Source organism: Triticum dicoccoides, chromosome 1A, assembly GCF_002162155.2.
Source record: "Triticum dicoccoides isolate Atlit2015 ecotype Zavitan chromosome 1A, WEW_v2.0, whole genome shotgun sequence".
Taxonomy (NCBI): domain Eukaryota; kingdom Viridiplantae; phylum Streptophyta; class Magnoliopsida; order Poales; family Poaceae; genus Triticum; species Triticum dicoccoides.
Window position 1 is genome coordinate 179,035,851 of NC_041380.1, and position 27,139 is coordinate 179,062,989.

Sequence of the window (27,139 nt, forward strand, 5' to 3'; positions counted from 1 at the left end):
CTGGAGCTCATTGCTGGAGCTCCTGCCCATCCCATGCAATCGTGGTAGTGATTTCCCGATGGTGCAATACTCGGACGACACAATTCTGGTGATGTCAGCCTGCCCTGATCAAGCTGCCCGCATGAAAACCATCTTAGAGGACTATGTTGCATCGGTTGGCTTGAAAATCAACTTTCACAAGTCCACGCTGATTCCTATCAACATTGACCCACAGCATGCTGCGGAGTTGGCGCAGGTTTTTGGCTGTTCAGTTGGCTCGCTCCAGTTCACACACCTGGGCCCCCCATGGGCACGACGAGGCCAACATTGCTGGAGCTCATGCCACTTTTGCATGGAGTGGAAAGGAAGATGTCCATAGGACTGTCTCCGATGTCGTCAGGGGCCAAACTCACTTTGGTCAATTCAACTGTGACATCGATGCTAATGATTGCCATGTGCATGATTAAATTGCACCCTAAAGTGATTGAACACCTTGATAAGCTGCACAGATACTGTCTCTGGGCTAAGAACTCTGAGGATGGATTCAAAAATAACTCGTTGGCAGCTTGGGAGCTAGTTTGTAGACCTAAAAGTAAAGGTGGACTCGGGATCATTGACATCAAAACCCAGAATGTGGCCCTCCTTCTGAAAGACCTTTTTAAGTTCTATAACCACGATGACGTGCCCTGGGTGACCTTGATCTGGGATACTTACTATGCGGACAAGATTTCGCATGCAATGGATCTAGTTGGCTCCTTCGGGTGGCGTGACATAATGCATCTTAGTGACGTGTTTCGTGGGATCACCAGTGTCACCCTGGGAGACAGATCATCCTCCCTGTTTTGGAAGGACACCTAGTTTGTCGGTGATCATGATGTCCCCATCATGGAGCTCTTCCCTAGGGCTTTCTCGTTCTTCTTGGATGAAGACGCTTCTGTTGTTGATATTCTTAAATCCACTGGTCCGAGCATACTATTTCACCTGCCTCTGTCGGTTCAAGCTAGAGAGGAAGTTAGAGAGATCCAACGTGGCTCAATGCATGTTATCCTGGAGAGAGACTGCAATGACACCTGGGAGTGTACACCTGGTGGGGCCTTCTCCTCCAAGAAATTCTATGACTACTGTTTCAGAGAGATGGTTGCTGATGATGCCTTCGGTTGGCTTTGGAAGGTAAAAACCCTAATCAAATTTAAATTGTTCGGGTGGCTTCTGCTGGTTGACCTCTTAAACACCAGAAACATGTTGAGACACAGACATTACATTGTAACAGGCAATAACTACGCCTGCATGCTATGCCAGAACCCCCCTGAGGAAGCCATCGAACATCTCTTCTTCACTTGCCCATTCAGCCAGCGTTGTTGGGATAAAGTGGGCATGCTTTGGCCGGCCTTGGTAGCAGGATCTCTCTGTTACACGGGGGCAGAGAGAATTGGCGGCAACCTTTGTTCATGGACATTTTCTTGATGGCCGCGTGGAGCTTGTGGAATGTGAGGAATAATGTATACTTTAGAGGGATCCCTCACTCCTTTGGCTCGTGGCTGAGTAGGTGATAACCCACAAGTATAGGGGATCGCAGCAGCTTTCGAGGGTAGAGTATTCAACCCAAATTTATTGATTCGACACAAGGGGAGCCAAATAATATTCTCAAGTATTAGCAGCTGAGTTGTCAATTCAACCACACCTGGAAACTTAGTATCTGCAGCAAAGTGTTTAGTAGCAAAGTAATATGATAGTGATGGTAACGGTAACAAAAGAGTAATGAAAGCAAAGTAATATTTTTGGTATTTTGTAGTGATTGTAACAATAGCAACGGGAAAGTAAATAAGCGTAAACCAGTATATGGAAAGCTCGTAGGCATCAGATCAATGATGGATAATTATGCCGGATGCGGTTCATCATGTAACAGTCATAACATAGGGTGACACAGAACTAGCTCCAATTCGTCAATGTAATGTAGGCATGTATTCCGAATATAGTCATACGTGCTTATGGAAAAGAACTTGCATGACATCTTTTTTCCTACCCTCCCATGGCACCGGGGTCCTAATGGAAACTAAGGGATATTAAGGTCTCCTTTTAATAGAGAACCGGAACAAAGCATTAGCACATAGTGAATACATGAACTCCTCAAACTACGGTCATCACCGGTAAGTATCCCGATTATTGTCACTTCGGGGTTAACGGATCATAACACATAATAGGTGACTATAGACTTGCAAGATAGGATCTAGAACTCTCATATATTGATGAAAACATAATAGGTTCAGATCTGAAATCATGGCACTCGGGCCCTAGTGACAAGCATTAAGCATAGCAAAGTCATAGCAACATCAATATCAGAACATAGTGGATACTAGGGATGAAACCCTAACAAAAGTAACTCGATTACATGATAGATCCCATCCAACCCATCACCTTCCAGCAAGCCTATGATGGAATTACTCATGCACAACGATGAGCATCATGAAATTGGTGATGGAGGATGGTTGATGACGACGACGACGACGAATCCCCCTCTCCGGATCCCCGAACGGACTCCAGATCAGCCCTCCCGAGAGGTTTTAGAGCTTGGCGTCGGCTCCGTATCGTAAAACATGATGATTTCTTCTCTCCTATTTTTTTCTCCCCGAAAGCAGTTATATAGAGTTGGAGTTAGAGTTAGGAGGTCTCTAGGGGCCCACGAGGTAGGGGGCATGCCCTAGGGGGGTCGCCCCCACCCTCGTGGCAAGGGTGTGGGCCACCTGGTCTTCATCTTTGGCGAGGATTTTTTATTATTTATTGTAAGATATTCCGTGGAGTTTCAGGTCATTCCGAGAACTTTTGTTTTCTGCACATAAAACAACATCATGGCAATTCTGCTGAAAACAGCATCAGTTCGGGTTAGTTCCATTCAAATCATACAAGTTAGAGTCCAAAACAAGGGCAAAAGTGTTTGGAAAAGTAGATACGACGGAGACGTATCAACTCCCCCAAGCTTAAACCCTTGCTTGTCCTCAAGCAATTCAGTTGACAAACTAAAAGAAATAAAGAAAAACTTTTACAAACTCTGTTTGCTCTTGTTGTTATAAATATGTCAAGCTAGCATTCAAGTTTTCAGCAAAGATTATAACTAACCATATTTGCAATAATTCTCAGGTCTCATGATTACCCATATCAATAGCATAATCAACTAGCAAGCCATAATAATAAATCTCGGATGACAACACTTTCTCAAAACAATCATAATATGATATAACAAGATGGTATCTCGCTACGCCTTTCTGAGACCGCAAAACATAAATGCAGAGCACCTTTAAAGATCAAGGACTGACTAGACATTGTAATTCATGGTAAAAGAGATCCAATCATAGTCACACCCAATGTAAACTAACAATAATGAATGCAAATGATTGCGGTGCTCTCCAACTGGTGCTTTTCAATAAGAGGGTGATGACTCAACATAAAAGTAAATAGATAGGCCCTTCACAGAGGGAAGCATGGATTTGTAGAGGTGCCAGAGCTCAGTTTTGAAATAGAGGTGAATAACATTTTGAGCAGTATACTTTCATTGTCAACATAACAACCAAGAGATGGCGATATCTTCCATGCTACACACATTATAGGCGGTTCCCAAACAGAATGGTGAAGTTTATACTCCCCCTCCACCAACAAACATCAATCCATGGCTTGCTTGAAACAACGAGTGCCTCCAACATACATCAGGTCCTAGGGGGAGTTTTGTCTTGCAATTATTTTGATTTAGTTTGCATAAAGCATGGGAATGGGCATCCCGGTGACCAGCCATTTTCTTGTGAGTGAGGAGCGGAGTCCACTCCTCTTGAGAATAACCAGCCTAGCATGGAAGATACAGACAGCCCTAGTTGATACATGAGCTATTCGAGCATAGAAAACAGGATGATTATTTGAAGGTTTAGAGTTTGGCACATACAAATTTACTTGGAATGGAGGTAGATACCGCATATAGGAACATATAGTGGACTCATCTGGAATAACTTTGGGGTTTAAGGGATTGGATGCACAAGAAGTATTCCCGCTTAGTACAGGTGAAGGCTAGAAAAAGACTGGGAAGCGACCAACTAGAGGGCGACAACAGCCATTTACATGCATTAAAATTAATAAACATTGGATGCAAGCATGAGTAGGATATAATCCACCATGAACATAAATATCGTGAAGGCTATGTTGATTTGTTTCAACTACATGCGTGAACATGTGCCAAGTCAAGTCACTTAAATCATTCATAGGAGGATACCACCCTATCATACCACATCATAACCATTTTAATAGCATGTTGGCACGCAAGGTAAACCATTATAACTCATAGCTAATCAAGCATGGCACAAGCAACTATGATCTCTAATTGTCATTGCAAACATGTTTATTCATAACAAGCTATCAAGAACGATGAACTCATCATATTTACAAAAACAAAAGAGGTCGAGTTCGTACCAGCTTTTGTTATCTCAGTCAGTCCATCATATATCATCATAATTGCCTTTCACTTGCACGACCGAACGATGTGAATAATAATAAGAGTGGACGTGCATTGGACTAAGCTGGAATCTGCGAGCATTCAATAAATAGGAGAAGACAAAGCAATATGGGCTCTTGGTTAAATCAGCAATAAAGCATATAAGAGCCATTTCAACAATTTAATCATGGTCTTCTCCTACTGACCCCCAAATAAAAGAAATAAAACTATTTACATGGGAAAGCTCCCAACAAGCAAAAGAAGAACAGGAAATCTTTCTGGGTTTTCTTTCTAATTACTACTACAAGCATGGAAAGTAAACTACTACTATTTTTTTGGATTTTCTTAAGGTTTATTAAACACACAAGAAGAAAGCATACAAGAAAATAAACTAGCATGGATGATACAATGAAAAAGTATGAGCACCGACATCTAACAATGAGTGTGTGTGAACATAAATGTAACGCCGGTGAGAAATGCGTACTCCCCCCAAGCTTAGGCTTTTGGCTTAAGTTGGTCTATGGCCACGGCTGGCCTGGCTGATATCCATAATAATAGTTGGGGTCGTACTGCGATGAGGAAGAAGAAGGCTCCGATTGCCACTGGCTGGCAATCATCTCCGGATCCCGCTGATAGTTAGACTGTCGTGAAGGATCAAATTGTGGTTCCGGTTCTGGCTCCTCGGCTGGTGTAGGGTTCCGGTAGGCGTGGATAGCCGTCAACGGAACAAGGTACGTGCCTACAGTCAAATCAAACAAAGAAGGAGCAGGCAACGTAATAGTCTCAGGATGATGTTTATAAAAGAACAATTGATATTTAAGCTCTCCTGCCCTATTCTTAACAATAAAATCATGTGCCACCATACTTTTATAATCTAAATAAACACGAGGCAGCACTTTTTCTTCCTTCTAAGCATGCCTAATAGGTATGTTAAAATGTGCAGCTAGGCGTGTAGCATAGATGCCTCCAAAGATGGGACCCTTAGTACGGTTCATACTTAACCGTCTAGCAATAATGCCGCCCATACTAAAAGTGTTATCACTGTATAAACCTTGGAGCAAAATAATAATATTAGGGATACTAAGGTTTCCATAGTTTCCGCGACCAATTAAGCAATGACTAGCAAATAATGCAAAGTAACGTAAGACAGGAAAATGTATGCTAGTGATTCGTGCATCAGAAACCTTCCTAGTTTCCCCTACAGTGATAGTATTAATAAAACTCTCCACATCATCATGATGTGGTTCTTCTGTCTTGCCCTCAAAAGGCACTAAACAAATCCAACAAAAATCATAAAGTGACATCTCCTTATGCTCATCATATAATTGAAACTCCACCATAGGTGGTGAGTCCCTAGAATGAAAATGAAAGTTTTGCAGAAAGGTATTTGTGAGTAAGAGATACTGATCGCATTGGTCGTGGAGGAAAGCGGTGAGGCCTGCATTATGAGCCAACTCATGAAAATCTTCATAAATCCCAGCTGCTGTTAAGAAATCCTCGGAAGGCCATTCACACGCCCGAACATCTGCGGTGCGCGGCAAATTATACTTAGGCTTCGGTGCCATTTCCTTCGAGCTTTGGCTCGATGAGCCCCTCAATAATATCCTCATCATTTTCTGAAAAACTCTGAAATTTTTAGTAACTTCAAAATAAACGTACACCAAACTCAATAATATTGATAGAAACTACTCCTACAAGTGCCTAGAGCCTATATCATGCATCAAGACTACTTTTGACCATATAAATTTGACATCAAGCTCAAGAACAGGGTCACCTAAGCAGCAAAAATTTGCAATGAATAAAGCACTAGAACAAAAACTAATTGGACCAATGGAGGAGTCACATACCAAGGAACAATCTCCCCAAGCAGTTTTGTAAGAGGTGCTTTGAGCAAGGAGATCGAAAATGGCAGCAAAGAGGGCTGGAACTCGTGCTTGAGTTGGTTTTTCATGTTTGTGGGAGGAAGAAGAAGAGGATGGGTGCAGGAATAAGTGGAGGAGGGCCACCGTGGGCCCACGAGGCAGGGGGCGCGCCCTAGGGGGGTGGGCACGCCCTCCACCCTCGTGGCAAGGTGATTGGCCCCCTGGTGTGTTCTTTGTTCCATAAATCCTCAAATATTCTATAAAAATCATATTTAATTTTCAGGGCATTTGGAGAACTTTTATTTTCGAGGTATTTTTATATTGCACGAATAATCAGATAACAGACAGAAAATTACTTATTTTTACTTTATTTAATATAAATAACAGAAAGTAAAAGTGGGGTACAGAAGGTTGTGCTTCTAGTTTCATCCATCTCATGCTCATCAAAAGGAATCCACTAATAAGGTTGATCAAGTCTTGTTAACAAACTCATTCCGATTAACATGAAACCGGAGAAATTTCGAATAACACTAGGTTACCTCAACGGGGATATGCACATCCCCAATAATAAGTATATCACATTTCTTCTTGACAGTAGGAAGAGGAAATTCAAAACCTCCAAATATAATCGATGTAATTTTTCCGATAGAATTGATACTATGAACTTGAGGTTGTTTCCTCGGAAAGTGTACCGTATGCTCATTACCATTAACATGAAAAGTGACATTGCCTTTGTTGCAATCAATAATAGCCCCTGCAGTATTAAGAAAAGGTCTTCCAAGAATAATAGACATACTATAGTCCTCGGGAATATCAAGAATAACAAAGTCCGTTAAAATAGTAACATTTGCAACCACAAGAGGCACGTCCTCACAAATACTGACAGGTATAGCAGTTGATTTATCAGCCATTTGCAAAGATTTTTCAGTAGGTGTCAACTTATTCAAGTCAAGTCTACGATATAAAGAGAGAGGCATAACACTAACACCGGCTCCAAGATCACATAAAGCAGTTTTAACATAGTTTCTTTTAATGGAGCATGGTATAGTAGGTACTCCTGGATCTCCAAGTTTCTTTGGTATTCCACCCTTAAAAGTATAATTAGCAAGCATGGTGGAAATTTCAGCTTCTGGTATCTTTCTTTTATTTGTAACAATATCTTTCATGTACTTAGCATAAGGATTCATTTTGAGCATATCATTCAATCGCATACGCAAAAATATAGGTCTAATCATTTCAGCAAAGCTCTCAAAATCCTCATCATCCTTTTTCTTGGATGGTTTGGGAGGAAAATGCATGGGTTTCTGAACCCAAAGCTCTCTTTCTTTACCATGTTTCCTAGCAACAAAGTCTTTCTTATCATAACGTTGATTCTTTGATTGTGGGTTATCAAGATCAACAGCAGGTTCAATTTCTACATCATTATCATTACTAGGTTGAGCATCATTATGAACATCATGATTAACATTTTCCTTAGATTCATGTTCATTGCCAGATTGGGTTTCAGCATGAGACATAGATATACCATTTGGATTATCAGGTGGTTCAGCAATAGGTTCACTAGAAGTTTGCATAGTTCTATCATTTTTCCTTTTCTTCCTTTTAGAAGAACTAGGTGCATCAATATTATTTCTCTGAGAATCTTGCTCAATTCTCTTAGGGTGGCCTTCAAGATACAAAGGCTCCTGAGTCATTCTACCAGTTCTAGTAGCCACTTTAACAGAATAATCATTTTTCTTACTATTCATCTCATTGATCAATTCTTTTTGAGCTGTAAGTACTTGTTCTACTTGTGTGGTAACCATAGAAGCATGTTTGCTAACAAGTTTAAGTTCACCTCTAATATTAGCCATATAGTCACCCAAGTATTTAATCATATTAGCATCTTGTTTTAATTGTCTACCAAAATAAGCATTGAAGTCTTCTTGCTTAAACACAAAATTATCAAACTCATCCAAGCATTGACTAGCAATTTTAGCAGGAGGGATTTTAGATTTATCATATCTATAGAGAGAATTTACCTTTACTACCTGTGTTGGGTTATCAGGGTCTGGAGGTTCTTCAATAAATAAAGGATTAAGATCATATGTTTCTTCAATAGGCGGCAAATTAATACCATGTATTTCTTCAATAGGAGGTAAATTCTTAACATCTTCAGCTTTAATACTTTTTTCTTTCATAGATTTCTTTGCCTCTTGCATATCTTCGGGACTGAGAAATAGAACACCTCTCTTCTTTAGAGTTGGTTTAGGAACAGGATCATTAATTGGAGCAGGAACTGGCTCAGGAGGTGCCCAATTATTTTCATTTGTCAACATATTATTCAATAAGATTTCAGCTTCCGGTGTTCTTTCCCTGAAAAGAGAACCAGCACAACTATCCAAGTAATCTCTGGAAGCATCGGTTAGTCCATTGTAAAAGATATCATGTATTTCATTTTTCTAAAGAGGATGATCAGGCAAAGCATTAAGTAACTTGAGAAGCCTCCCCCAAGCTTGTGGGAGACTCTCTTCTTTAATTTGCACAAAGTTGTATATTTCCTTTAAATCAGCTAGTTTCTTATGAGCAGGGAAATATTTAGCAGAGAAGTAGTAAATCATATCCTAGGGACTACGAACACAACCAGGATCAAGAGAATTAAACCATATCTTAGCATCACCCTTTAATGAGAACGGAAATATTTTAAGGATATAAAAGTAGCGAGATCTCTCATCATTAGTGAACAGGGTGGCTATATCATTTAATTTAGTAAGATGTGCCACAACAGTTTCAGATTCATAGCCATGAAAAGGATCAGATTCAACCAAAATAATTATATCAGGATCAACAGAGAATTCATAATCCTTATCAGTAACACAGATAGGTGAAGTAGCAAAAGCAGGATCAGGTCTCATCCTAGCATTTAGAGATTGCTTATTCCATTTAGCTAATAACCTTTTGTTTTCATATCTATCTTTGCAAGCTAAAATAGCTAAAGAAGCTTCTTGATCAAATAAATAACCCTCAGGAATAACAAGTGATTCTTCATCATCACTTTCATCATCATAATCAGATTCAATATTTTCAATCTCTCTAGTCCTAGCAAGTCGTTCCTCGAGAAAATCACCAAGTGGCATAGTAGTATCAAGCATAGAAGTAGTTTCATTATAAGTATCATGTATAGCAGAAATAGCATCATCAATAACATGCGACATATCAGAACGAATAGCAGAAACATGGTTAGGTGATGCAAGCTTACTCATAACAGAAGGTGAATCAAGTGCAGAGCTAGATGGCAATTCCTTACCACCCCTCGTAGTTGAGGGATAAATTGTTGTCTTAGCGTCTTTCAAATTCTTCATATTGTCCAGCAGATATAAATCCCAAGTGACTCAAAGAATAGAGCTATGCTCCCCAGCAACGGCACCAAAAATTAGTCTTGATAACCCGCAAGTATAGGGGATCGCAAGAGCTTTCGAGGGTAGAGTATTCAACCCAAATTTATTGATTCGACACAAGGGGAGCCAAAGAATATTCTCAAGTATTAGCAGCTGAGTTGTCAATTCAACCACACCTGGAAACTTAGTATCTGCAGCAAAGTGTTTAGTAGCAAAGTAATATGATAGTGATGGTAACGGTAACAAAAGAGTAATGAAAGCAAAGTAATGTTTTTGGTATTTTGTAGTGATTGTAACAATAGCAACGGGAAAGTAAATAAGCGTAAACCAGTATATGGAAAGCTCATAGGCATCGGATCAATGATGGATAATTATGCCAGATGCAGTTCATCATGTAACAGTCATAACATAGGGTGACACAGAACTAGCTCCAATTCGTCAATGTAATGTAGGCATGTATTCCGAATATAGTCATACGTGCTTATGGAAAAGAACTTGCATGACATCTTTTGTCCTACCCTCCCATGGCAGTGGGGTCCTAATGGAAACTGAGGGATATTAAGGCCTCCTTTTAATAGAGACCCGGAATAAAGCATTAGTACATAGTGAATACATGAACTCCTCAAACTACGGTCATCACCGGTAAGTATCCCGATTATTGTCACTTTGGGGTTAACGGATCATAACACATAATAGGTGACTATAGACTTGCAAGATAGGATCAAGAACTCTCATATATTGATGAAAACATAATAGGTTCAGATCTGAAATCATGGCACTCGGGCCCTAGTGACAAGCATTAAGCATAGCAAAGTCATAGCAACATCATTCTCAGAAGATAGTGGATACTAGGGATCAAACCCTAACAAAACTAACTCGATTACATGATAAATCTCATCCAACCACCTTGCCACGAGGGTGGAGTGCGCGCCACCCACCCTCGTTGCAAGGGTGTGGGCCCCCTGGTCTTCATCTTTCGCGAGGATTTTTTATTATTTATTGTAAGATATTCCGTCGAGTTTCAGGTCATTCCGAGAACTTTTGATTTCTACACATAAAACAACATCATGGCTATTCTGCTGAAAACAGCGTCAGTCCGGGTTAGTTCCATTCACATCATACAAGTTAGAGTCCAAAACAAGGGCAAAAGTGTTTGGAAAAGTAGATACGACGGAGACGTATCAGTAGGTTCAAAAATCTTTTGGGACTCCTGATACACAATTGTAGGGAAGAGCGTCGGCCTTTCCTAGTTACCTACATACAAAGCTTGTGATACTTATTTAGTTTGATATTGTAGGCCATGGCCGGGGGGCCATTAAAAACCCACTTGTAACATTGATGTAATTGGTTCGTTGTGAGTAATAGAAAGTCAGTGGGAGCCTCTCCCATTGTCTTTTACGATAAAATAATGTTGATGACGACGGTAGGGGGCGGGAGGGCGCCGACTCCGACTCCAGCTGAGCACCGCCCGCACCATCCTCATCAAGCGGCAACACCATCATCTGCATTTGCATCTCCTCCCCTGCAATGTGATTTGCCAGGGAGTTGGATGCAGAGGTGGGGATGGTGCTCCATGGCTCCTCCAGCAGTCTTCCAGCTGGACCCCGGTAGGCTTCCTCTCGGGCTGCAGCTCCGTTAGCCCTGCCGCGTCCTGCTGGCCCTGGTGGCGGTAGTTGATGGGTTGCCTCCGCCCTGCTCTCCATCAACGCATTCCCCGGTGCTCCCTTGCTCCGGTCGGGCTACCTCTCCTGGAGCCCGATGGGGGCGGGCTGGGCTTATGCCCAAGCGGTCCTTTTGCCCTCCTCGCCTTCGACGATGGTGCCTAGGGGGAGAGGGACAAGCAAGGGCATTATAGGGCACTTATCTTTTTTCAATCTTAAATCTGTAGGCACTTGCCAAATTTTAATTCAAATAATGTAATCTCTCGAGTCCGTGTCTGTGTTCTGTAATGCTTGTACTTTTATTCTGCATATTAATGAATAAGATGAACCTTGCCAGGAACTCATGCATGTGTATGTCCATGCAGAGGTGGGATGCGACTTTAGTGTAAATAAACGAGTTTTCCCTGGCAGGCTATCCTGCTGGTACCCTTTTGTCTGCCGAAGAACTGTGCCTACCGGGCAAAATACAAAGGGACTACCCCCACCCCCCGCCAGTTTTGTTTGACCAGAGGCCACTGCGACCATTTTGACTGAAGCAATGTTCAAGTCAATAATGGGAGCACCTAAGTCCCAAAAGAGTGGCGAGGTTTTCTCATTCACAAGTTATAGCTTGCATAACACAACCGGACAAGAGGTAGAACTTTTTTGTAGGCATGTCACAAGTGGGGTAATCTCTACACATCCCATGTACTGAATAAGAAAGGGATAAAGAGTTGGCTTACGATCGCCACTTCACACAATATATAAATATAGCATTACATCATTCAGAATACAATCAAGGTCCGGCTACGGAACCAAAATAAAAGAAGACTACCCCAAATGCTAGATCCCCGATCACCCCAACTGGGCTCCTCTACTGATCATCCGGAAAGGAAAACAAAACAACGAACAAGATCTTCATCGAGCTCCCAGTTGATCTCGGTTGCGTCACCTACACTGGTATCATCGGCACTTGCAACTGTTTGGAAGTATCTGTGAGTCACAAGGACTCAGCAATCTCACACCCGCGAGATCAAGACTATTTAAGCTTCTGGGTAGGAAAAGGGTGGTGAGGTGGAGGTGGAGCAAGCACTAGCATATATGGTGGCTAACGTACGCAAATAAGAGCGAGAAGGGAAGCAACGCAACGGTCGTGAACTAGAAGTGATCAAGAAGTGATCCTAAAACTACTTACATTCAAGCATAACTCCAAAACCGTGTTCACTTCCCGGACTCCGCCGGAAAGAGACAATCACGGCTACACACGCGGTTGATGCATTTTAATTAAGTCAAGTGTCAAGTTCTCTACAACCGGACATTAACAAATTCCCATCTGCCCATAACCGCGGGCACGACTTTTGAAAGTTCAAACCCTGCAGGGGTGTCCCAACTTAGCCCATCACAAGCTCTCACGGTCAATGAAGGATATTCCTTCTCCCGTGAAGACCCGATCAGTATCGGAATCCCGGTGTCAAGACATTTAGACAATGGTAAAACAAGATAGCAAAGCCGCCCGATGTTCCTTGGGTTGCTACGAGTAAGATAGGAGCTGCACATATCTCGTTCTCAGGGCAACACCGGATAGGTCAAGCTATGAGTAAAACCAGCCCTCGAGTTACCCCGAGGTGACCCCGCAGGCTGCCCAGTTCGGACCAACACTTAGACAAGCACTGGCCCGGGGGCGTTAAAATAAATATGACCCTTGGGTTGGCCGACCCAAGGGAAGGGTAAAAGGTTGTTAGGAAAATGTAAAACCAAGGTTGGGCCTTGCTGGAGGAGTTTTATTCAAAGCGAACTGTTAAGAGGTTCCCATAACACCCAACTGTGTAAGAAACGCAAAATCAAGGAACATAACACCGGTATGACGGAAACTAGGGTGGCAAGAGTGGAACAAAACACCAGTCATAAGGCCGAGCCTTCCACCCTTTACCAAGTATATAGATGCATTAATTAACATAATAGACATTGTGATATCCCAACATAACCATGTTCCAACATGGAACAAACTTCAACTTCACCTGCAACTAGCAACGCTATAAGAGGGGCTGAGCAAAGCGGTAACATAGCCAAACAACAGTTTGCTAGGAAAAGGTGGGTTAGAGGCTTGACATGGCAATATGGGAGGCATGATATAGCAAGTGGTAGGTATCGCGGCATAGAAATAGAGCGAGCAACTAGCAAGCAAAGATAGAAGTGATTTCGAGGGTATGGTCATCTTGCCTGAGATCTGCAAGGAAGAAGAACGAGTCCGTGAAGAAGACAAACGGAAGGGGTCAAACGGATCCTCACAACTCCAGAACGAAACCGAAGCTAATGAGAGAAGCAACTCGGAAAGAAGCAAGCAACATAGTAAACAACCATCACATAAACATGGCATGATGCACAATCAAGTATGATTCATGTCCGGTTTAAATAGGCATGGCATGTCAAAGTGCACAAACAACACTACAAGTTAAGTGGGGCTCAATATGCAACGAGTTGCATATTGATGAAACACCACATCAATTATTTAATTCTCTCCCATTTAAACTACTCAACAAAATTAAATGTTGTTTAAACATGGCAAGAAGGTGGAGCATAAGTAAACTAAACATTTAGGCAAGTTTAAATGAGGCCGGAAATAACAAACAACAATTCCAGTAAATCCCCATATGCATTTAGCAATTTAATGCAAACAACAATTTTAAACATTTTAAATGTTATTATCATGATGCGAATGACATGTGCAAGTTTATGCAAATTTTATGAAAAAGTTGACATGAGCATGATATGAAGCATTTTTTCATTCTGGCGGAAAATGAAAGGGGTACCACGGCAACGACAACGGAAATGGTGCCACGACAACATTCCGGTTCCGGTTGCTCATGGAGGTACCGGTGCAAAGGAAGTGTGGCGAGAGCGTGCAAAAGATGGTGGGGTGATCCCGGTAACCGGGTCCCCACGGGTTAGCGGCAAACGAGGAGGACCGAGCAAGTGACAACTTGGACACGGTGCAAACATAGGGTGCAACTCATACATGACAGAACATGCATTCATTCTGCGGGTAATCGTCTCGGCGGTTATACCTTCGAAGCGTGCAATTGGGATAGTTATCGTTCGATGCAAAGTAGAGGAAGTAGACATTCTCAGGACGTTCATAGTGGGGTGATCCCGGTAAGCATAGAAGGGAGAGGGGAACTAGGAATGCCGGAGAAGGGACTCACCAGTGGGCGAGGCGCAGGGGTCAGAGACGGGACGCGCGCGGCAGGGAGCTCAGCGGCCGGAGCTGATGGTTAGCGCGGCCGCAGGGTCACGGGCATGAGGGCTCGGCGACGCTCCTGTTGTCTCTCATGACGAAGAAGGGGGGACCACGGGCACGCGAGGAGGCACTGCCTCGTGGCTGTGGACGCGAGCGAGGGGGAGGCTCAGAACTCCGACTACGGCGGAGGTGCAGGAGAGGGCCAGCGGAGGTCATGGACAAAGCAGTAGGGCGGAGGCGCCGTGCTCCGGGTCGCCAAAGTCTAGCAGGGCCGTGGCGGCGGTCCCTGGCGAGGGAGCCGAACGGAGGCGGGGCTAGGCGCAGGGAGATGGCGGCTCTGGCCAGTCGTCTGGGTTGCAGAGGAAGAAGATCCGGTGGGGCACGAGGGTACAGGGCGGCGGCCTCTGGGCGATCGAGCAGAACGGCACGGGAATGAGAGGGAGATGGAGATGGGATCGAGCCAAAGGCTCTGGCAGCGCGAGAGAGAGAAGGTAAGGGAGAGAGCAAGGGTTCGGTCGGGCCTTAGGGGTTCGCTAGGGTTAGAGCCAGTTGGGCTGTGGGAAGCCTTGGGCCAAATGGGCCGCAGGAGGCCCAAGTGACATGGCTGGGCTCTCTCTCTCTCTCTCTCTTCTTATTTACTTCATTATTTCCTGATTAACAAATAAACCGATAAATAAGAAATGTAGAGAGAGATAGGAGAAGAATTTGAGCAGGGCGCCAATTTTCTTAGACTCATAAAAAGGAGCTTGATCCAAGAAAAATACATTTGGCACCGTTTGGAAGGATTGCATTCGAACACATTTGAATGTGATTCAAATAAGTTTCAATTATGAAAAAAATGGAGAGTCCAAAAATGTTCGGAATTTTTGTGGAGATCGGGAAAGCGATGAAAGAAAATATGGGCAAAGTTTGGGGACCAAACTTGAAGCGGGAAAAGGCATGTGATTATTTGCAAGTGTGTTTATGGGTGATTCCTAAAATGGAATATTTAATATAGCTCCCTAATATCGGGAGGATATGTTATAAAGAGAATCACCATGTGAATTCCCTCGGTTTAAATGGACTGAAAATCCATACGGTTTATTTATTTGAGTTGCAAAGATTAATGACATGATGGCATGATGACATGATGCAATGTAAAAATAAAAGAGCAAGCACAAATGAAACACACCGCGATCACAAATATATGGAAGTCTTCTGAAGCGTCGGTCTCGGGGCGTCACACGGGCCATCTCCTCAACTGCCTATCGAATCCAAGTTCACGGCAGGAACCTGTAGCATTATTTAGATGAGAATGAATGCATGATGCGATCCTCTCTATATGCATATGCAAATGCTCATGAAATGCTTATGGAGTGCTCTTGGAACTCTCATGCATGTGTGCAACTTGGTCAGCCCCCCCCACATCGCTTCGTTTATTTTATCTTGCTCAGGGCCATCGCCCTGGCTTTGTACAAGGGGTTACATACAGCTGAGGCAAGGCCTGTACAAAAGGGCCTGCCCGATAGCCGCGCCTTACAGGTAGAACTTATGGAGATGCTCAATATTCCATGAGTTTTAAAACTGGGTGCCTTCTCCGGTCTCCAGACGGACTGCACCAGGTCTGGTGACTCATACTACCCAGTAACAATACTGGAATCAGCTTCTTTCCCATCTGCCATGGAGGACGGCAAAGGCATCCATGCTGGATGGCAAAATCGTTTGGCGTCAGCTAGCGGACGACAAACTGTCCGTCTGAACGAGTGCCGACAAAGGATTGTGACGTCCGCCGGCTGAGGCCAGCAGACGGCAAAGTTCATGGACGGTAGTGGGGTGGGATGAGAGCCGTTATGGGGTTAAGGGCGCTCTTTGCCGTCTGCTGATAGACGACAAAGAGCTTTGCTCGGCCAGCACTGAGAAGCTGCCACGTGGCCAGCTATGCCGTCCGCCAGCTGACGGCAAAGAGGCTTGAATCTTTCCCGTCTGCTGGCAGACGACATAGCTGGCCCTGTTTGCCAATCCTATTTGGTCACTTTGCCCTCTGCCAGCAGACGGCAAAGATTCGTTCTTTGTCGTCCGCTGGCAGATGTCAAAGTGACCAAATAGGTAGCCAGTGTTCCCAGTTTCTACATGTAGCTGCATTGGTCCTCTTTGCCGTCCGCTAGCAGACGGCAAGGAGGCTATATATCCCCTATTTTTATTTGAATCCATTTAATTTGACAGGATTTCACACACAGATATACGTGCATACATATCCAGCATATCCAACAACATATAACAGCATGTCCAACAACATATTTCATCAAATCCCACATATATATCTTACAACATAGTTCAAGAAAGTCCAACATATCCATATATACATACATAACCAGAAACAAGTTTCCAACAACATATCCATATAGACATACATATCGAAACAAGTTTTCATAAACAACAAGGAAACACCAGAAGAATAGTGCACTCCATGAATCCAAGCTTCCTCATGTAAAGCAAATCTGCAAATTGGGAAAGATGACAGTTATAAGAAAAAGAAGAAGAAGAAGACTAGCTAGAAGAAAAGGAAGAGGAGGAAAAGAAGAAGAATAATTTATCTTCTCTTTCTTTCTCTCCTCTCCTATTATTTATCTTCTTCTTTTCTAACTAATGTAGGCAAAAATGCCATTTTTGGGCTAAGGTAGGTAAAAATGCTAAGTGTGTAGGTCAATTTAAAGCTAAGCTAGGTAAATAGGTCATTTTGGAGCTAACATAGGTTAAAGGGATCATATTGGAGCTAACCTAGCTAAACTTGGTCATTTTTTAGCTAACCTAGCTAATTATGCCATTTTTGACCTAACTAAGCTTATTGTGTCATTTTAGAGGACAACAAGCTAAGTATATGACATTTATGAAGTTAGCAATGTTATTATGCCATTTACAAATAAAAACAAGTAACAGGAGGAAAAGAAGAAGAAGAAGAAGAAGAATAAGAAAAAGAAGAAGAAGAAGAAGCTCTTCTTCTCTTTCTTCTTCTTCTTTTCTTCCAATTCCTTCTTTCTTCATCTTATTATGTCATTTGTGGACTAAATAGGCTAAATTATGTCAAAAATGGACTAAAACAGGCTAAATAAGAAGAAAAATACCGCTATCACGGAGGTGTACAAATGGTCGGGGCTGCGCCAGTAGCAGACAGAGGTGAAGGACCGGTCGGGGTTCCGCCATTGGCAGACGCAGAAGGATTGGTCTATGCTTGTCGGGAGCCATGCTGCACCAAATATCATTTCCAATAATATGTCATTAGCATCATGCAAAACTGAAATGTGAGTACTAGTAACTAACAACCATTCAAATCAAACTCGCCGTGGTCGCTGGAGCAATCTAGGGCATCGGCGGATGGGGCTGACCATTTTTCTCGCACATGGTTTGCACATTTGGTTCTCACGAGTCAGTCATATTAGTTAGTAATGCGAACATTACGTGCACGATTGGGGTAATATGCACGAGAAACGTACCACGATGAGCTCGTATAGGGCCCGGTTAGACGCCTCATTCCGGTTCCTCTCCTCCTCCAACAGCTTAGCCGTCCTCTCCTCCATCTCCATCTCGCTCTGCCTCTCTGCCGCCTCCCTTTTTGCCTTCTCCAAAAATGCCTGGGTGTTCGATCTCTCTTTCTCAACCAATGCCTACAACACACCACTCCTCGTTAGCATTGTAATCATCAACGGAGGCACACACAATGTAATGGATGAAATGTGAGAGAGTCCGTATAACTAACTGCCATGGCGAGCTCCGCGAGCCCTGCATGAGGCATTATCTCAGGATCAGAGCGACTCTAGCGCTTCTTGATTTGCGGGAGAGTCCTAGGACAACGCATCAGTCCATCACCAATGGCTATGGAGCCATGCACTACAAAAAAAAGACACATCCATGACATTTTGGGCCGAACGAATTTTTTTTCTGTCATACATATGACACTTCTATGACGATAATTGTGACAAAACCCGGTATCATCATAGATGTGGTGGGCTCCTACTTCTATGACAAAAAATCATGACAGAAAATGGGCTTTTCGTCCTGGCAGGCCGGAGACGCAGCTGCATGACATTCTTTGGGCCGTCCATGACAGAAATAACCATGGTAGAAGCGAGGGCGAGGAAAATTTCGGGGAGTTCCTGGTTACGGTGGGAGGTCGGGGGCCAAGCGATGTGTGCTTCTCTCGTACACGTACGCGCGTGTGTGCGAGACGTTGCTCTAACTAAACCCGAGCGAGGCGTTGGGCTCTAACTGAACCCGAGTGATTGCACTGCAGGTTACGCGTTACTGAACCCGAGTGATCGATCGATGGCTGTTAACTGAACCCGATCGAGCGATTCCTTCGCTACTGCTGCTAATTGAAGCCGATCGATGCTGCCTCTGGATGAACAGTGAGCATTGCGGGGTGGGGGGGGTGGGGGGTTGGATGAACAGTTCCCGGTGGGGGTGGATGAACAGGACACCGTGGTGTTGCCTCTGGATGAACAGGACCCCGATCGATCGAGCCGGTTGGGGATGGATGAACAGGACCCCGTGGAGGGCTGGATAAACAGGACCACCCCGTGGAGGGCAGGATGAACAGTAGACGGTGGAGGGCAGGATGAATAGTAGCCCGTGAAGGGGTGGTTGAACAGGAGCCCGTGGAGAGGGCTGGTTGAACAGTAGCCGGTGGGGTAGCGCGCGGTGGAGGCTGGATGAACATGAGCCCATGGATGAACATGAGCCCATGGATGAACAGTCGCAGGTGGAGGCTGGAGGAGGTCAACGGTGGATGAACAGTAGCTCGTGGAGGCTGGAGGGGGTCGACGGTGGAGATGAATAGTATCTCGTGGAGTCCCGTTTTGCGGTACGCCACACCCTTCCCGATGAACAGGACCCCCGTTTCGACCGTAACGCTCCAACACAAGTCCGTTTCGTCCGTTTTGCGGTACGCCACACCCCTCCTGGTCAACAGGACCCCCGTTTCGACCGTAGGAAGTCCGTTTCCTCCGTTTTGCGGTACGCCAGACCCCTCCCGATGAACAGGATCCTGTTTTGAACGTGGCTGGTCGAACACAAGGCCGTTTCCTCCGTTCTGCAGTACGCCATGCCTCGTTTCCATCGCCTGTTCCGTCCAAGCCCTCTCGATGAACATGACGCATTTTGTTGCCTCCCCATGAACACGATGCATTCCGTTGCCTCCCCATGAACACGACGACGATGTTGTTTCTCCATTCCGACCCAGCCATGTACACGAGCCCTGGCCGTACGTATGCGCGAGTAGGCGTTTGAGACCCCGCCCATATGTACACATACGTGGCCGTATTTTCTTTCTTGCACCTTGGCCGCCTCTACTACAACACGTGCGCGCCTCTACATCGACCAGTATATACGTACGTACACGTTCGCAACCAGAATGACAACGCTATGTACGCTTCGACCAGGTGGGTCCCGACTGTCAGGCACTTGCTTGCATGCGAAGATGTAGCTGGTGGGTCCCAGCAGTCAAGGGGCGAAATACGGTGGCCCGTCCGGTGGGTCCCCGCTGTCAGGTGGAGGAATAATTATTTTGCGTGTAATAAGGAGGCACTTCCTTGCTGCGGCCGTGGACCCAGCTGTCAGCCTCTCCACGTACAGTCCACGTCCGATGGAAGTTGTTCCTTGACCACGTTGACCATGCCGCGCCGAGAGCACCAGGGCGGTGGACGACGGCGAGGCCTAGGAACGGGATGACGCGGAGCCGGGGAAGATGCGGCAGTGGATGCCCACGCGTAGAGGAGTACGAGGGTTCACTGGTTCGCTGCGGTGTGAGGCTGCCGTCGCCGTAGAATAACAGGGGGTGTGGGTGAGTAGAGGGATGGCCTGGCCAGCGGTGGGAGTAGTAGGGGGCGGTGAGGCCTCCGCCGCATCGTAGCCGGCCACGGGAGGCAGGAGCACGAGGCACAACCGGCGCTGGTTTGGGCGGATGGAGCAAGAAGACCAGAGGTTGAAGAAGCACTACGGCCATTGGATGGACATCGTACGGTCACTGGAGCTAGAATCGTGCATATTGACTAAGTTGACAATGCCCTCCGTCCCCGTCAACTTAGTAGGCCCATAAGTCAGCCAGCCACTATATTGGGTCCCAGCTAACAGGGGGAGTATTCATTTTTTGTGCATAATAAGAAGGCACTTCCTTGCGTGCAAAGATATAGCTGGTGGGTCCGAGCTGTCAGCGGCGGTAACGTATTTTTTGCGAAATACAGAGGCCCTTTCGGTGGGTCCCTGATGTCAGGTGGAGGAATCATTATTTTGCATGTAATAAGGAGGCATTTCCTAGCGTGCGGCCGTGGATCCAGCTGTCGGCCTCTCCACGTAAAGTCCACTTCAGATGCATGTCGGTCGTTGACCACGTTGACCAGGCCACGCCGAGAGCACCAGGGCGGTGGACGACGGCGAGGCCTAGGAAGGGAACGACACGGAGGCAGGAAAGACTCGGCAGTTGTTTCCCACACGGAGGGGAGTACGACTGTACAAGGGTTTACTGGTTCGTCTGCCGTCGCCGGAGAATAATAGAAGTTGTGGGTGAGTAGAGGGATGGCTAGGCCAGCGATGGGAGTACGGTGGGGCGGTGAGGCCTGCGCGGCAGTAGAGCCAGCCACCGTGAGGAGGGAACAGGCAGTCCCGCCGGCGCCTGTTTGAGCAGCTGGAGCAGGAAGAGCAGAGATTGAAGAAGCACGACGGCCGTTGGATGGCCATCCAACAGTCACTGCTTGTGCGTCAACCTTTTTTAAGGAAAGCCTCAAATCTGTGGAAAACAGCATACAACCCATCTGCCATTATTTCTAATAATTTACAGCCCATTTGCTAATTATTAAGGTTTTTTTGGAGCCCATATTCTTTTTGGAGCCACGGTTAAAAAATTATATGAAATTTTGCATATTTCGGTGCGGTCCGAATTGTTTTTAATCCCGAAATTTCAACTCACATATAAACTGATTTTAAAAATAAATGTATATCAATATATAATCCAACAAATTCTCCACGCATAAAAATTAATGTAATTTCAAATCTTGAAATGAAAAAAAGATATTTGAAACTAATTGCCGGTTTGATGTGTTTTAAAAATGTACAACCCATTTCTCATTACTGATGGGCCATTTTCTCGGCCAGCCGAATGAAAGCTCTCCTCGTCTTGAAAGATTTGCAGCCCAACAAGCCTGACAAAGCGACTTACTTGGCAAATCACAAAAAAACTGGGCTGCGGCCGTGGACCCAGGTGTCAGCCTCTCCATGTACAGTACTCTTCCGATGGAATGTCGTTGACCACGTTGACCACACCGCGCCGAGAGCGCCAAGGCGATGGACGACGGCGAGGCCTAGGAAGGGGACGACGCGGAGCCGGGGAAGACGGGGAAGTGGATGCCCACGCGGAGAGGAGTACGAGGGTTCACTGGTTCGGCTACGGTGTGAGGCTGCCGTCGCTGCAGGGCCTGGCTAGCGGTGGGAGTAGTAGGGGGCGATGAGGCCTCATCGGCAGCACAGCCGGCCACTGGAAGCTGGAGCAGGCGGTCTCCCCGGTGCTGGTTTGGGCGGCTGGTGCAAGAAGAGCAGCGATTGAAGAAGCAGCAGGACCGTTTGATTCAAATCCAATGGTTACTGCTGCTAGAATCGTTTGTTGACTAAGTTGACAAGCCCTGCGTACGCGAAACTTAGTAGGCCCACAGGTCAGCCTCCTAACCGGTGCGCCCTAGATGTCAATGGGAGGAATCATTTTTTTTGCATAATAAGGAGGCAGTTGATTGCGTGCGGCCAGGCCAGCGGAGGGAGTAGGGTGGGCCGGGGAAGCCTGCGCGGCATCACAGCGGGCCACAAGAGGAGGGAGCAGCCAGTCCCGCCAGCGCTAGTTTAGGTGGCTGGAGCAGGAAGATCAGAGATTGAAGAAGCACGTTGGCCGTTGGATGGACATCCAACACTAACTGCTGCTAGAATCGTGTGTTCACTGACAAAGCCTTGCGTAAACAAGTCAGCCTCGAAATCTGTGGCATGTACAGCCCATTTGCTATTATTTTTACTCATTTTCTAATTCATATGGAATTTATTGCAGCCCGTTTTCCATTTTTAGAATTGCTGGCCATTTTCTGGTCAATACAAGGGTCAAAAAATTAACTAAATATGTCGGAAATTTTGAAAATTCGCAAATTTTTGTTGGGGAACGAATTATTCTTAATCCAAAAACTAATAGCCATACTAAAACAAATTTAAAAATAAATTAGTACTATGTCATGTTAAATCCAATGAAATACGTATAAGATATCAGTGAAGAACAAAAACAACAAAAGAAACTTATATCCCATTTGCTATAAATTTTTTGGAATTTTCAACCCCTTTTGATATTACTTTTAACAGACATTGACCATACTCTTAAGCCAGGCCGGAATGCATCCCTCCTCATCTTGAAAGATTTGCAGCCCAGTAATTCGGAGAAAACAAATAGGCCTAGCTTGGGTATTCTTCAAAAAGAAATATTGGGCTACCTATTTTCCCAAAGAACTGGTGCATGAGCATTTAGCTTTATTTATTTATTATTTACTTATTTATGTTTAGGGGACCATGAGCATGTACCTGGGCCGGATTCATGTGAGAGACTCCCTTCCAGTTAATTATGGGCTTCTCTATTGGGCCTTCATCAGTGGGCTGCATGTTATCAACAAGTGGAAAATGTGTTCCGAGTTTCAAAAAAATGTGTTTCATACGATAAATAGTATGCGCTAGGTACGGTATGGGGCACTAAAGGATCGAACCGTGCAACGACTTCCAAAACATTGTGTTTGTCGTTCTAACAACACATTTATTCAACCAACAGACGAAATATGCTACTGATTGTATATTAAAAATAGCACCAGCAACCAGGGCTGGGGTGTAACAGAAGCAGTAAGCAGGCCAGAAGAGTGAAGATGCAGCTCTCTCTTCCAAACCAAACATCAGCCATCATTACAAAAGGGCTACCAAAAAAGAACAAGTGTACGCATCAAACTAAATAAAGATCCTACTACACCAAGTGTACGCATCTAACTAACTGGCTCAGTTAGACGTTACTATTTATTTTTTTCGAAATGGAGGCAAAAGAATTGTCTCGTCGATTAATTAAGAAGAAGAGAATTTCCTGGTTAATCTATGGAAGACCGGGCTAAAACAGAAGACGTTACTATTTATTAAGCTGCAGTGGAGTCGCAGATGGAGAGGAGTGGGAAACTTCACTGGTTCGGGTGCGCGTTAGCACAGCCGCGGTGCTGCCCACGGGAGACAGGAGCAAGAATAGAGGTTGAAGAAGGAGCACGGCTGTTGGATTAACATCCAGCGGTCCAGCTGCTAGAATCATTTGTTGATTAAGTTGACAAAGCCGTGCGTACACGTCCGCTTAGTAGGCCCACAAGTCAGTCACCAAATCTGATGGGTCCCAGCTGTCAACGGGATGAATATTTTTTTTCACAAAACAAGGAGGCACTTCCTTCCGTGCGAAGATATAGCCGATGGGTCCCAGCTGTCAGGTGGAGGAAACATTTTTTTCAGCTTAATAAGGAGGAACTTTCCTTGCGTGCGACCATGGACCTCATGGGTCCCAGTCGTCAGGCTCTCCACGTAAAGTCCTCTTCCGGTGACTCTCGTTTGTTGACCACGCCGCACCGAACATAGCGAGGCCGTGGACAACGGCGAGGCCCCGGACGGGAATGACTCGAAGATGGGAAAATGCGGCAGTGGAGTCGCAGATTGAGAGGAGGAGAAGGGTTATAACTGGTTCTGTTGCGGTGTGGGGCTGTAGTCTGTGGAGAATAACAGGAGGTGTCGAGGGGTGGAGGGATAGCCTGGCCGGCGATGGGGTAGCGCTTCGCAGCGATGCGTGCTAAGCAGAGCCGCTAGCCGCCGGAGGCCGGACCAGGCGGTCCCGGCGACGCTGGAGGAAGAAGACGAGAGATTGAAGGTGCATGCCGGCCGTTGGATATAAATCCAATGGTTGTGGATGACACAATCATTTGTTGACCAAGTTGACAACGACCTGCGTAGGCTTCGACCTATTGCACCACATGTCAGCCTGCAAAAAATGTGGCGTATATTTAACCCATGTTTTCTAGAATGTACAGTCCATTTGCTGGTCTGGGTGAACAAATAATTTCGCGTCAATCAGGACCATTTATATTTTCTAAGAAATCCCAGCCCGTTTGCACTTCCTTGAAATACACGTATTAGGTGGGCTCGTTATTATATACTCCCTCTGTCCGGAAATACTTGTCATCAAAATGGATAAAAGGGATGTATCTAGATGTATTTTAGTTTCAGATACATCCCTTTTTGTCCATTTTGATGACAAGTATTTTCGGACGGAGGGAGTAGAATGTTATGTTAGAAGGAGCAATTAATATCAAAGAATAAACCGGAGAGGCACATTATATATATATATATATATATATATATATATATATATATAATTAAGAAATTAGCGAGTTATTGCTCAAAATAAAAATGAGCGCGTTATTATTAAATTGGTCCTTAAAATCTTCGCAAGCTTTTGTACGCAATCACCAGGATTTTCCTTGCCTGTGAGTCAAAAACAACCAGGATTTTCCTTGCCAACTTCCGATAAACATTTACTTTTATAAGTTGGGATGTTTTTATAATGTATATATAAGTCTCTATAAAATATATGATAATAGTAATAATATAAACATATATAATGTGGTTAGAAGGGAAACCATAAATTTTACACAGCATTACTTTTATAAGAGACCTGCGTTTTATACCCCACAGTAGGCATACTAACAAGTTCACACACAAATACAACAGAAAAGGTAAACATTCATATCAAACTCAGGTTCATAGGACACGTCCATATCCATAGCCAACATTCACAATCAACAACTCAAAAGATTCATATATACACAAGCTCAGCATATCTATGCATCCAAATGATTGATAGATCACACAACAATATTCATATATAATTTACATCCGCGAGGAGATCCGACCGGAGTTTTGCTCACAGCCCCAAACGATGTGTGTAGGGTTCCCGAGACACCAAACGGGCGCCCGGTACACCGTGCCACGGTGTATCTACCGCATCATAGCCCACCCCTAGGGTCAGCGCTACGCACGGCCGCCAACTATCCTACAAACACCAGAAACTAGTTGCAACTCCTGGACAAAGATCAAGGCGGTTAATAAGTCGAGAGAGTCAATTAAGGATCCCAATGTGTGGTAGTAGATGTTCATGGATCACAAACACAGAACTCAGTTCCTGAGGACGGCTTCAATGAGACAACCCACCATGTACTCCTACATGGCCTCTCACCGCTACCTTTACCAAATCGTGTTCACACACTTAGCTCACACAGTAGGACATGTTCATCACCATTCCAATTCATTCCCGATGAATTAGACCCGACTCAACTCTAAGCAGTAGCAAGCACGACAAACAAGCATGAATGAGTAGGCACATCAGGGCTCAAACAACACCTACTCATGCTAGTGGGTTTCATCTATTTACTGTGGCAATGACAGGTCATGCAGAGGAAAAGGGGTTCAGCTACCGCTGCATGTAACAGTTGAATCGATGTTGTCCTAATGCAGTAAAAGAGAGCAGGAGCGAGAGAGTGGGATTGTATCGGAATGAACAAGGGGGCTTTTGCTTGCCTGACACTTCTGAAGATGATATAGCTCTTCATCGATGTCACCGAACTCATCATCGGAACATACGTCTACCGAGGGGGAACAACCACCGGCAAACACCGAAAGAACACAATCAATGCAATGCACAATATGATGCATGATCATGACATTTCAATATGCTGTGATTTGAGCTAACGGAGCTAAGAACAGAAGGGTTTGAGTTGGTTCGAACCAAATGTTCAAATTCAAATTCAAATTCAAACTAAGAACTTATAAGGTGCATTATCATGTTTTGATCTAAAAAACAAGGTTAAGTTGCTTAAACATGCATGAAACCAGTACATATGGATAGATTGGATTTTTTTTGATCATTTTTCATAAATAATTTATTTGATTTGGAGCTACGGTTGATTTACTATGAATTTTAGAAGTTTTAACTATTTTCTGGAATTTTCTGAATTATTTAAAAATCCAGAAAATCACTTACTGCGTCAGCATGACATCAGCAGGTCAACTGGGTCGGCCAGGTCAAACCTGACCTGTGGGAGCCCTATGTCAGTGTCTCAAGATGGTTTGGCTGGATGACAGGTGGGACCGGTCAACGTTGACTTGACCAAAGTCAAAGCTGACACGTGGGGCTCCCGTGATTAAGTTAAATCTAAGCAGGAATGAACCGGGGTTAATTAGTGCGTGGGGCCCATATGTCAGTGAGCTAGTGGGTTAGTTAGCCCCGTCATTAGAGCTAATGACGGGTCCACGTCAGCGGCCACCGGGGTTAGTCGCCGGTGACCTCATAGCGCGGCGGCGGCTCGCCGGACGGGCGATTCCGGCCACGATGGCTCGCGCTCTTAGGCTCTACAGAACCAGCGCGACGAGGCGTTTCAGGTCATGGCCGTGCCTGGCCGTGGGGTGGTCCGTGGCAACGACAACCACGACGACGGCGGAGGCCGGAGCTACGA